This window comes from Salvelinus fontinalis, chromosome 5 (genome assembly GCF_029448725.1).
Source record: "Salvelinus fontinalis isolate EN_2023a chromosome 5, ASM2944872v1, whole genome shotgun sequence".
In the NCBI taxonomy this organism is placed as follows: Eukaryota; Metazoa; Chordata; class Actinopteri; order Salmoniformes; family Salmonidae; genus Salvelinus; species Salvelinus fontinalis.
In genome coordinates, this window is record NC_074669.1 from 46,202,245 (window position 1) to 46,213,963 (window position 11,719).

At 41.5% G+C, this 11,719-nt stretch overlaps 1 long non-coding RNA gene across 9 annotated transcripts; it reads left to right on the forward strand.

Moving 5' to 3' along the window:
- Positions 1 to 1,311: 1,311 nt before the first annotated feature.
- On the forward strand, positions 1,312 to 11,429 carry LOC129855692 (uncharacterized). 9 transcript variants are annotated; one of them, XR_008759541.1, is made up of 10 exons: positions 2,278 to 2,640; positions 3,890 to 3,949; positions 4,122 to 5,400; positions 5,606 to 5,774; positions 5,869 to 6,171; positions 6,287 to 6,312; positions 7,581 to 7,752; positions 7,839 to 8,042; positions 8,271 to 10,939; positions 11,337 to 11,429. It is a non-coding gene; the product is annotated as an uncharacterized LOC129855692 (long non-coding RNA). The 9 variants fall into 9 exon arrangements; XR_008759540.1 differs by lacking the exons at positions 7,581 to 7,752; positions 7,839 to 8,042 and adding an exon at positions 1,312 to 1,354 and having other exon boundaries at positions 1,651 to 2,640; XR_008759544.1 differs by lacking the exon at positions 7,581 to 7,752 and having other exon boundaries at positions 2,279 to 2,640.
- Positions 11,430 to 11,719: the final 290 nt, after the last annotated feature.

Consider the following 11,719-nt stretch of genomic DNA (forward strand, 5'->3'; position numbering starts at 1 on the left):
CTTCATTTTTTCTTAAAAACACATTGTTGGTTAAGGGCTTGTAAGTAAGCATTTCACTGTAAGGTATACTGCACCTGTTGTATTCGGTGCATGTGACAAATACAATTTGATTTGAATTAAAATATATTCTTATAGAGATTGGTAAATGATTTATTTCAAACTAGCTGAGTAGATCCATCATTACTGTAAAGTATAGTAGGCCTACATGCAGCATTTCAGTGTCAGTGGCCACATGGGCACATAGGCCTACTGCTGTGTTTGGTGTTGGTGTTGTCTTTATAGCTTGCTTTCAGTATTGTGTTGTTTATACACAGTGTGTACTTACTGTCAATTCACGTTCCACCTTCCTCTTCATCCGCTATGGTATTTCTCATTCACTTCACCAGCATGTGTTTAAAGGTCCAATGCAGATGTCTTTTTTTTAAATCTCAATATTAAATCCTTTCTGCGTAACAATTAAGTTCCTTACTGTGATTGTTTCCTAATAAAGTTTTCTAAAATAGAGGAATGCACTACAATAGAATAGCATTAAATAGACTAAAATAGAATAGAGAAGGATTAGCAGGTGTGTTCATAATTTGTCTTTCATTAAAAAAAATGTATACTGGAAATCTTAAATACTCTGGCTTTGATTGATTGTGATGATTGATTTGATGATTGTAGACTACAGGAAAAGGAGGACCGAGCACGCCCCCATTCTCAATCGACGGGGTTGTAGTGGAGCAGGTTGAGAGCTTCAAGTTCCTTGGTGTCCACATCACTAACAAACTATCATGGTCCAAACACACCAAGACAGTCGTGAAGAGGGCACGACAACGCCTTTTCCCCCTCAGGAGACTGAAAAGATATGCCATGGGTCCTCAGATCCTCAAAAAGTTATACAGCTGCACCATCAAGAGCATCCTGACTGGTTGTATCACTGCCTGGTATGACAACTGATCGGCCTCCGACCACAAGGCACTACAGAGGGTAGTGCGTACGGCCCAGTACATCACTGGGGCCAAGACTCCTGCCATCCAGGACCTCTATACCAGGCAGTGTCAGAGGAAGGCCCTAAAAATTGTCAAAGACTCCAGCCACAAATGGCTACCCAGACTATTTGCATTGTCCTCCCACCCCCTCGTTATGCTCCTGCTACTCTCTGTTTATTATCTATGCATAGTCACTTAACTCTATGTAACAGGGTTGGTTATGTTTCCACTTGCCTCTAAAGAAATGTGTATTTAATGTTCAAGCATTATTATTGATTGGTTCAATTCCGATGACAATAAGGCATGTTGTTATTGGCCCCGCTTGCAGATAGGGGGAGATCGCTAATGTCAGGTCTCCCCGGTATGAACATGTGATGCAAGGGGTAGGTCACGTTCTGAAAACTGTATTCTATTTTTATATTTTACAATGTGTACAAGTTTGCTGTACATTGCTGATTTATACATGTATATAGTACCTGTTAGGGATTGAAGGGCTTTCTGGGGTGTGCTTTGGTATTTGATTGCTGTATATAAGTGCGTTAGCTAGCGTGCACCGATGTAATGGTCACATAAGCCCACTGCTAACACAGTTGATTTAATGCTACAGATTTTACAATTGACAACCATCAACATCATTAAGCCCTACACAACTAACGTGCTGCTTCCTATTTAACTGCAGATAATAATTAACGTTCAACTGGGACCACTGGCTGGAGTGATTTCTTTGAACAAAACACAATGCAAGGAGAGTATGATTAACATCTGTTACACTGGTGCCGTGACCCGGATCCTTGTCTTTGCTGGAAGTCACGTGGAGAAGGTGGTTGCTGATGAACACCAGAGGCCTAACATATGGAACACCGTTTGGGTCATAAACCAATCTTTTTAATCCTACGTGTGTAAAGTAAGCAGGTGCTAAATTAACACGTTCACGTATTAAGTTAATGTCTTCATGCACTAAGTTAATGCCTACATGCATCAAATAAGCCTGCTTGCAGGCAGTCCAACGTGCTAAATAAGTGGTCCTGCACACATCAAATTAATGCCGACAGCTGCTAACTACACCTACACACGCTAACTTAACGCATTCTTTAACATGCACATTTTCCAGCCAATTTCCCTAGCTCCTCCTTTCAATCAGATTTCATTAATCGGTGTACAGTAAGTGTGATGCAACAACACATGTCACGTTTGCTGTCTTCAAACTCCCTATCATAAATGAGCCAAGGCGCAGCGTGCATGTAATTCCACATCTTTAATCGACGTGAAACCTTTCACAAAAAAAAACAGGTAAACAGAATCAGAACGTGACGCAACCGTGACGCACACAAACACTCACCGAAAATAAATAATTACCCACAAACACAGGTGGGAAAAGGCTGCCTAAGTATGATTCCCAATCAGAGACAATGATAGACAGCTGCCTCTGATTGGGAACCATACCCGGCCAACAAAGAAATAGAAAACTAGAATGCCCACCCAAATCACACCCTGACCTAACCAAAGAGAGAAATAAAAAGACTCTCTAAGGTCAAGGCATGACAACACCACAATTGAAGATGACGAGAAGAACCTTACTTATCCGCTGCAAACAGACTCTAAATGACTGCACTCGGCTTCTGCTCTCCGAAAATCCTGGATTTGATGCCCTTCAGTCCACGTTAACAAGGTTGATTAGTTTTAAATACTATTATTACTTAATCATAAAGTTGATCAGCTAGCTAACACAGAGGACAGATATGTGTATGGCTACACAGCTATGTTGGAGGCTCAGACACTGCGACAGCAGTGCAAGTAACTTAGGCCTATGTGTTGCTAATATTGTAAGTCTGATTAGGCCAAGGGAGTATTTTATATGTAGCTAATTTATGTAGTATATATATATATTTTGTTTTAATGAATACTGGTATTTAAATGGCTAACTTAGTTACTAGTTAGCTTGCTAACGTTCCTTAGCCGCACACTCTGGCCATAGCCGCAGTGAACGGCACCGTCTTGTAATATTTTTACAGCCCTGCTACCTACATAAAAGTGACTTATTGTCAAGGAGTACGGACGTCAAACATGATTTTATATTTTTAGGAAAAACAACAACTGAAGGTCTAAAACTTCAGGCAGGCTGGCTGGCTAGCTATAATTTCAATGCTACATACCCTTAGCTGTGCTAGCTCGCAATCAGCATGAAAACATATACAAAGCACATTTGACCTAGGACAACACAGTAAAAACTTTGCTAATATCTACAACATATCAGCTTTCCTACAGCACAGATAATACTTTTGAATACCCTTTAAAGTATTAATACTTCATCTAAGCATAATTAACAACTTCAGACATAAACCAGGAACGTTAACGTTAGTACTATGGCACTGTTTGAACAGGAATCGCAGTCCCATCCATGGTCTCTATTTTCACAAAACTGTCGTCTTGCAGAATGGAAACCATGCAGAAGAGCTTTGAGTGGGCAAGGGGGAGGCTGATAAATGTTGCTTCAGCAGATGACCTAGTTGATCAAGTGTCTCAGTTCATTTAGGAGATTCGTACCTCTGGCTGGCATGCACAACAAGCATTGTAGTGGGTGTGGTTGGGCTTACTGTTTTTTTTCACTCTTTAGTCTCCTGCTGCCCATTCTATTCGTTCTTGGTCAACATTTCTATTTATGTCTTGGCTTTAAAATCTAATATTATAAAAATGGTACTTGGCCACAATTTGTGACAGTTACTTTAATTTAAAAGTGTTTTTGGAATGAGGAGGGTGGACTGTTTCACAATACATTAAGTAGCCTAAACACAGTGTTGTATTATTGTTACAGCCAGTTCTGGTTACCGGGCTCCTCGGACTTGGAGAGGAGCTAGAGGTGCACCTTGTTATGCCATCACTCAAGAGTAACTGAGGTTTCTGATGTTCTGTGCTTTCAGTGTGTCTTAGATGGCAGACGTTCTACATGTGTCCCGATCGACAGTCAAATGTCGTCTAAGGTCAGTTGTGCTTGGGAGTAATGCTATAAACTACAAAGACCTTAGATGCATGGTTTCCAGTTTCTTACCATTCAAACCATTTAGAATGACTACAATCAAGACAGGACTTTAAAATGACTATGATGATATACATTACCTCATCCCTGGCCATTGTTACTCTTTTTTCCCCCAGACACTTCAATCTGTCACATGCACCGTTATATTCTGACATGTCAGACTTGGCTCTGAAAGAAAATATTTAGGATTTGGTGGCTGGGAACGACAAACTTGGACCGGAGGCTGTTCGAGCACAATTAAGGGCTCCGTAATACAATGATTCCAGACACTGCCATATTCCTCCCCCCAATGGGAAAAGAAGGGAGTGACTAGAGTACAGAAATAGTGGAGCCCTTCTCCCTTTCTGATATTCTGCATATTATGAAAGTAAATAAAACATCTTATTTATCTATGTTACCTAACTAATTCTGATTCAGCTACGACAGGGTGCAGAGACGCAGAGAGGGACAGCATGCTTCGTGTTAACCCGAGGGCGTCTGCCCTCAGAACCATGTCGCAGAGGCTGCATAGAAGGTCATACCGTGTTGCTGGACCAATCTCGTTATGGCACCTTGATGGAAACCACAAACTGATAAGGTAGATGTATCTTTGTGATAGACACAATTATCTATATCACTGGTGAGAAGTTGTAACATCGCAAATTGTTCATCAACAACTTGTTCATCAACAACTAACAGTTCAGTTTAGCAAGCAATGGCCCTTGATACCATATGTCACTCATGTGAATAATAATAGTTTTATTGTGTTTCTGCTACTTCTGTGATTGATTAGACTATCTGCATCATGAAATTAACAAACATGCTTATATTGAGGACATACGGAGGCAAAAACAGTTGGCGCAAAGTATTTGTGCCTAAGTGTGAACAACAGGAGAGTCTGTCCTCTTGACTCTTCAAGATAAACGTGGTTATTTTTCCAATTGAAGTAGATATTGTAATCACACGTCTTCTGCTGCAGGAAACAGTCTCGAACAAACCCTTGTTGTAGCCTTGAGAGGGCTAACGGAAGTACTTATAGTTGTGATCCGCGTTACATTGTTCATTAACTTTGTTCCAGATTTTGGATGTTAATTTAGTATTTGGTCTGCTGCTTTTGTTATATACTGTAGGAACCTGATGCAGCGTCTAAGTGGTAAAGGAGGATGGTGATGTTTGTATGTTTAATGTGTCTTCATCTTTTGTATCAACCAGTGCTGTATTTTCTGATTTTGGTGGAGGATAGTCATACATGGTGGCATTGATGGGTACAGTTGCCTCGTTGTGTTTCTCCGTGCGTCCAGAAACAATCGCAGCAGTTCTGTAATGGATTGCTTCATGAATGCTGTCTCCAGATATGGCGTTCCCTCCCGAGTCAGGACGGACCATGAAGGAGAAAAAACGTTCTGCTTGTTGAATGTAATACATATTGAAAATATTAGCGCTACATGCATCCTTAAAATGTCTTCTTGACCTACACATTGATTACATTCTATAGTGAGTGATGCATGCGGCTACATTTTTTCAGTAAATCATTTTCAGAACGCAATCACCTCATGTTTGACAGCTTTATTGCTTTCTCCATGTTTTTGAAACGTATAAGCCTTTAAATGACCTTTTACAGACTACTTCTATGACAGACTACTTCTACGAGGCTACACTTGTGGCAGCACCTATTCCTGTGCACCCCCAACTTCTGCATCACTTCCTGTGGCCTCCCCTCCACCATTCCCTGAGGCTTATCATCCACCTTCACCACACTTGTCTGTTGATGTTGGTGATGATGACAATGAGTAAGTCATCCCTGTAAATAATTCAATGTCTTGTTATTACAGATGAATTGTGGGAAGTATCTGAGCTTTGTTATTCTGAATGTCTCTTTTTTAGTGTTGACCTGCAAACACTGCTGAAGTTAATGAGCAGCAAGGTTGACTCTGCTTTTGCCCCTGATGCCAACCAAATTAACGTGATCAGGGACAACGTTTATGATTGTGCAATGAGAGGATTTAAGAGAACCCGCTTTAATCCGGAGGCAAAAATAGACATGGTTTTTATGGATGCTGACGGAAAAGGGGCAGCTGATGAGAGTGGTCCCTCGAGAATTTCTCCGGGTGCTAATGTGTGCCATCCATTCCTCTGCAATATTTGAGGGACCTGATTGGCAAAAATGCCTTTCTTGCAACTCTCAAGGTGAGTTACACTTTTACACCAACAAAGACACGTTTGTTTATGGCAATATGTGTGACATTTGATTTTTGTATGTTATGTAATGTCCTTTATTTACTGTTTGCCTTCTGTGTGACAGCATTCTATAATGGCGTATACAAGCAGGTGAGCCGCATGATTGCTGTCTGTCTGGTACATGGGGGTGTAGAGCCACAATTTTTTTCAGAGAGGCTATACAGGCAAGTGTGTGGCCTACAACAACCGGAATATGACTTCAGAGAGAAGTTGGAGAAGTTAAGTCATTTTATACTGTGATGGATGTTATGTTTGTCAGCGTGTGCGCAACTGGTCGAAAGAAGTCAGGTGCAGGAGAGCAGAGATGAGTGAACAGGCACACTTTAATCAGGCATAGGAAAACAGCCGGACGAAACTGTGTCACAACACTCCGGCCCAAAGGAAAGAAAGTAATGCTCACAAATACACAAACTGGTACAAAATACAAAACCCCGGGTTACAATAATACCCGCCGTGTAACGGTCCTGACCTGTTTTATGTTGTTTTTGTATGTGTTTAGGTCAGGGCATGTGTTTTGGGTGGGCAGTCTATGTTATCTGTTTCTATGTTGGTTTTGGTTGCCTGGTATGGCTCTTAATTAGAGGCAGGTGTTTTGCGTTCTCCTCTAATTAAGAGTCATATTTAGGTAGGGTGTTCTCACTGTTTGTTTGTGGGTGATTGTCTCCTGTGTCTGTGTCGATGTTACACCATACGGGATTGTTTCGGTTTGTTCGTGCGTTTTTGTAGTAAGTACTTGTTCGTTCGTTGTGCGTGTGTTATGTCAGTTCGTCGTACTAGTCTGTCTATTTTCGTTTTTGTTATTTTGTTAGTTTATTCAAGTATAGTTTGTTTCGTTTTGTCTTTAAATAAAACTCATCATGTTTTCACAACCCGCTGCGCCTTGGCTCGATCACTACTCCTCCTCTTCTTATGAAGAGAGAGAGGAACGCCGTTACACGCCGCAAAACCAGCCTTAAGCGTCACACACGTAACGACCGAACAATACCACACTCAGACATGGGGGGAACAGAGGATAATATACACGTAGAGTAATGAGGGGATATAAACCCGGTGTGCGGGAAAACATGACAAAACAAATGGAAAATGAAAGGTGGAGGGGTGATGGCTAGAAGACCGGTGACATCGACCGCCGAACGCAGCCCGAACAAGGAGAGGGACAGACTTAGACGGGAGTCGTGACAATGTTACTGTTAAATTGCACTAAGTTTGAAAATATACTAGTGTTGTAGTTGCTTATGAATACTTTTCCACATGGATTTGGTTTCCTTTTGTTGGCAGTCAATCTTTTTTAAGAGTAGTGATAATCAGTATATTGTTTTGCTAATTTGTCCCAAAACACTGTTATTGAACTATCTAAGATCCAGTTAGCACAAACTGTTGATGAGGCACAGGAAGAGGTCATGGAGGCCTCCGAACAACTGGTCATGTTGGGTCAGTGCGATACGTTCGTACATTGGAGGAGAGGGATGCCCTGGTGGAGTCAGCCACAAAGTTCTACTTAGAAAGCAGGCTACGGGATGCTCTTGAGCAGTGAGTTTCCATATATCTAAGGAATCTCATGAGTTTAGTTAAAATCTTTAGGGCAAATTCATTGTGACTTTTTTTTAACTTTATAGATTCAAATAGGGTATGGAGTGTCTAGGTCTCCTGCCTTACATGAAACCTCTTCAGAGAGTTTTTCATCTACGCTGAGAAGCCTCTTTTGGCCAAAGATATAGCTTCTCTCTTCAAAGCAGAGCGTTCCCCACCTGGTACCAATCAAAGAGCAATAGAGAGCAGAGTCATATGTTTCTGGAGCGACTGGCCGCTGGAGGTGGAAGGTTAGATGTAAAACCATGATTATTGAAGTAACAGGGTCCACATCAGTAAAATATGTCAGCTAATCACTCTCACAACTGTGGGACAGCATTTCATAGCCTTATTCTTTCATGGGCCCCCTAAGAATGTATTAGATAAATTAAATCCCAAACTATTTTCACTTAAGAGTATCGTGTTCTCCAATAAGTGTTACTTACGGACTTTAATGTCCCCCCCTTCCCTTTTTTCAGGGGGAAACACATACCCTTTAACCCTGGAGAAGGTTTTCATTTTCACTTCGGGGGCTTCAGCATTCCTAGGCTGGGATTGCCAGTGGAGCCACAGCTACAGTTCTCTCTGCTACAGCACGGCAAGCGGTACCGGAGCGCCAAGTCTAGGTCCAAGAGGCTTCTAAACAGATTTTAACCCAAGCCATAAGACTACTGAACATCTAATCAAATGGCTACCCAGACTTATTTGATGCTACTCTGTTATTATCGGTGCATAGTCACTTTAATATCTCTACCTACATGTATATATTACCTCGACTAACCGGTGCCCCTGCACATTGACTCTATACCAGTACCCCCTGTATATAGCCTCGCTATTGTTATTTTACTGCTGTTCTTTAATTATTTGTTACTTTAGTTTTTTTTTTAAACTGCATTGTTGGTTAAGGGCTTGTAAATAAGCATTTCACTGTAAGGTATACTGCACCTGTTGTATTCGGTGCATGTGACAAATACAATTTGATTTAAAGGGAATTCATTAAAGGGGAATTATCCTAAATGTTTATTGCATGACTACCAAGTAAGTTTGGAATACTGCAGCCAATGTTAATTGGTGATGTGTCCCTAAAGGATTGGTATTATGAAAGTTTCCGACAGGATTGTCCATCAGCAACAACAAAAAAGGTGTGCCGTGAAAGTTTAAGAAAACATTACAACCAACCAGAGTCAATTTGACACAGTAATACATAATGCAGCTTTAATATTTCAATAAATGTATGATTTCTTAGTGGGTAAACTGAGCATTATGAACAGCAGTTAAGTCATGTATGTCAAGGGACTATGTTACAATATGTGCAATGTTACCATAAATATTACAGTAAATATGGCCATTCCATTTACATGTGTTATGGCAATAAAAACAGACTCTGTAGTTGGTACATAGGTCGTGGTGCAGCAAGTTGACGAGGAAAGTGGAGAAGCACTGGTGGGACTTTGAGTGAAGTGACTGAGGGCAGAAAAGGATGTCAGGGTGCCCAGGAACTTGAAGCTGCTGATCAACTCCATGTCAATGTACAGTAGATGGGAGAATGGTCATTAAGTCTCACCATCTACTTTGTTTTGATTACGCTGAGGCTGTTGTCCTATCACCATCGTGTCAGGTCCCACAGCTCCTTCATGATCACTGGGGATCAGGTGTATCATGGTAGTGTTGTCAGCATGTTTAGGTGTTGGGTCCATTCTGGGGATACACATTCTTGTGATAATGTAAAAAATCTAATTTGTTATTACAGGGTTTACACCCAGAGGCCTGAGTCTGCAAACCAGTTTGTGAGTCAAGATGATGTTGAAAGCAGAGTTATAAATGAAAACACACTCTGACTTATGTAAAATGTATAATTGACATTTGTTGGGAGAATAGGCAAACTGGAGTTGGTCCAGTGAATTTTTGCTACCATGTGCTACATGATATCTATTTGTTCCAGATTTTAAATCGATATCGACTGGGCTGCAGTGGAGATGGTAAGAAGCTTCGATATCATTGGGACCTAACTTCTAACGTCCTTTCCTGGTACACCCACACAGACGCTGCAGTCTAAAACCAGCTGCTCTCCATCCTACGGTGGCTGAAGACGTTTTTCCTGACGTCAAACATTAACAAGAGTGTCGGATTGAAAAATGTAAACAGAAACATGAGCAGATTACTTTTGTCATCTTTACTGGCACAGTGGTTTTAAAATAATGTATAATTGTAGTCACTTTCAATTGAGTCATTGACTCCAAGAACCATAGATTGTTTGTAGTTCATAACATTAACACACAACTGACATTAAATGTTGCTTAACTGTAGATTGGGATACACGTTTGAATAACATTGGATATTTGATTAGGCTTAATGCTGCATACCTTGCCGTGTTGTGCATGCCAACCAAGTGCGAATCACCAGAATTAGCTATGATACTTGATGAATCAGGTCTTCTCTGCTGCGTTATCAGCCTCTCCCTTGCCCACTCCAAGCTCCTCTTCATGGTTCCCTTCTGCAAGACACAATTGTGTGAAAATAAAGCGAAAGGAATGGGGACCCTATTCCTTTGAAGCAGTAATATATAGTACTGGGTATATGCCTGAAGTTATTTTACCCTAATAGGCTTTGATGGAATGTAAATATTCCAAAAACGAAGTGAACGTGCACATTAAAGTCTACTCTGTTCGAAAGCTATGTTGTAGATGTTAGCAAAGGTTTTACAAGGTTGTCACTAGCCAAACTTGCTTTATGTGAGCTTTCAGTGTCTTCATGCTAATCGCGAGCTAGCGTGGCTCACGCTAGCATTGAAATGACAGCCAGTCAGGCTGAAGAAGCTGCCTACCTTCAGCTGTTATGCTTAAATATAAGGCTTTTGGCTAAAAACCTAACTCGAAAACATGTCCTGCGTCAGTACTAGCCAATAAGTCACATTTAGGTAGCTTGTCTTCCTTTAGTCACTGACAAAAAGAAAAGTAAAGACAATAGCCCAAAAATCGGAGAACTACCAGGATTTTGAGCAGGATGTTTTTGGCAGTATTTCCATTGTCTAATCTATGTATTCCTGGCCCTGCATTCACTCAACAATCTTGCTTGGGCACAAGGCAAGACCCAGATGCAGACACAGGAGGCAGATGGTTGGAGTGTTTATTAATCCAAAAAGGGGTAGGTGTAACGGATGTGAAATGGCTAGCTAGTTAGCGGGTGCGCGCTAGTAGCATTTCAATCAGTTACGTCACTTGCTCTGAGACTTAAGTAGTTTACATTGGTGCCGTGACCCGGATCACTGGTTGCTGCGGAAAAAGGAGGAGGTTGAAAGGGGGGTGAGTGTAACGGATGTGAAATGGCTAGCTAGTTAGCGGGTGCGCGCTAGTAGCATTTCAATCAGTTACGTCACTTGCTCTGAGACTTAAGTAGTGTTGCCCCTTGCTTTGCAAGGGCCGTGGCTTTTGTGGAGCGATGGGTAACGCTGCTTCGTGGGTGACTGTTGTCGATGTGTGCAGAGGGTCCCTGGTTCGCGCCCGGGTCGGGGCGAGGGGACGGTTTAAAGTTATACTGTTACATAGGCAAGAGAATGGTCGTGTACAGGCAAAAGGTCAAAACCAGTAGGTACCAAAGGGCAGGCAGGCGGGAATGGAATCCATTAAACAGGCAAGGGTCAGAACCCGGGAGGACTAGTGAAGAGAAGCGAAGCGAAAAAGGAGTACTGGAAAAAAACACGTTGGTTGACTTGACAAACATACAAGACAAACTGGCACAGAGAGACAGGAAACACAGGGATAATTACACTGGGGAAAATAAGCGACACCTGGAGGGGGTGGAGACAATCACAAGGACAGGTGAAACAGATCAGGGTGTGACACTTGCTAGTATGTAATTGATAAGAGAATTTTGTTCTTAAGGTACATAACCCAATTTAATTATATTCCTCAGTCTGCAAACCAGAATT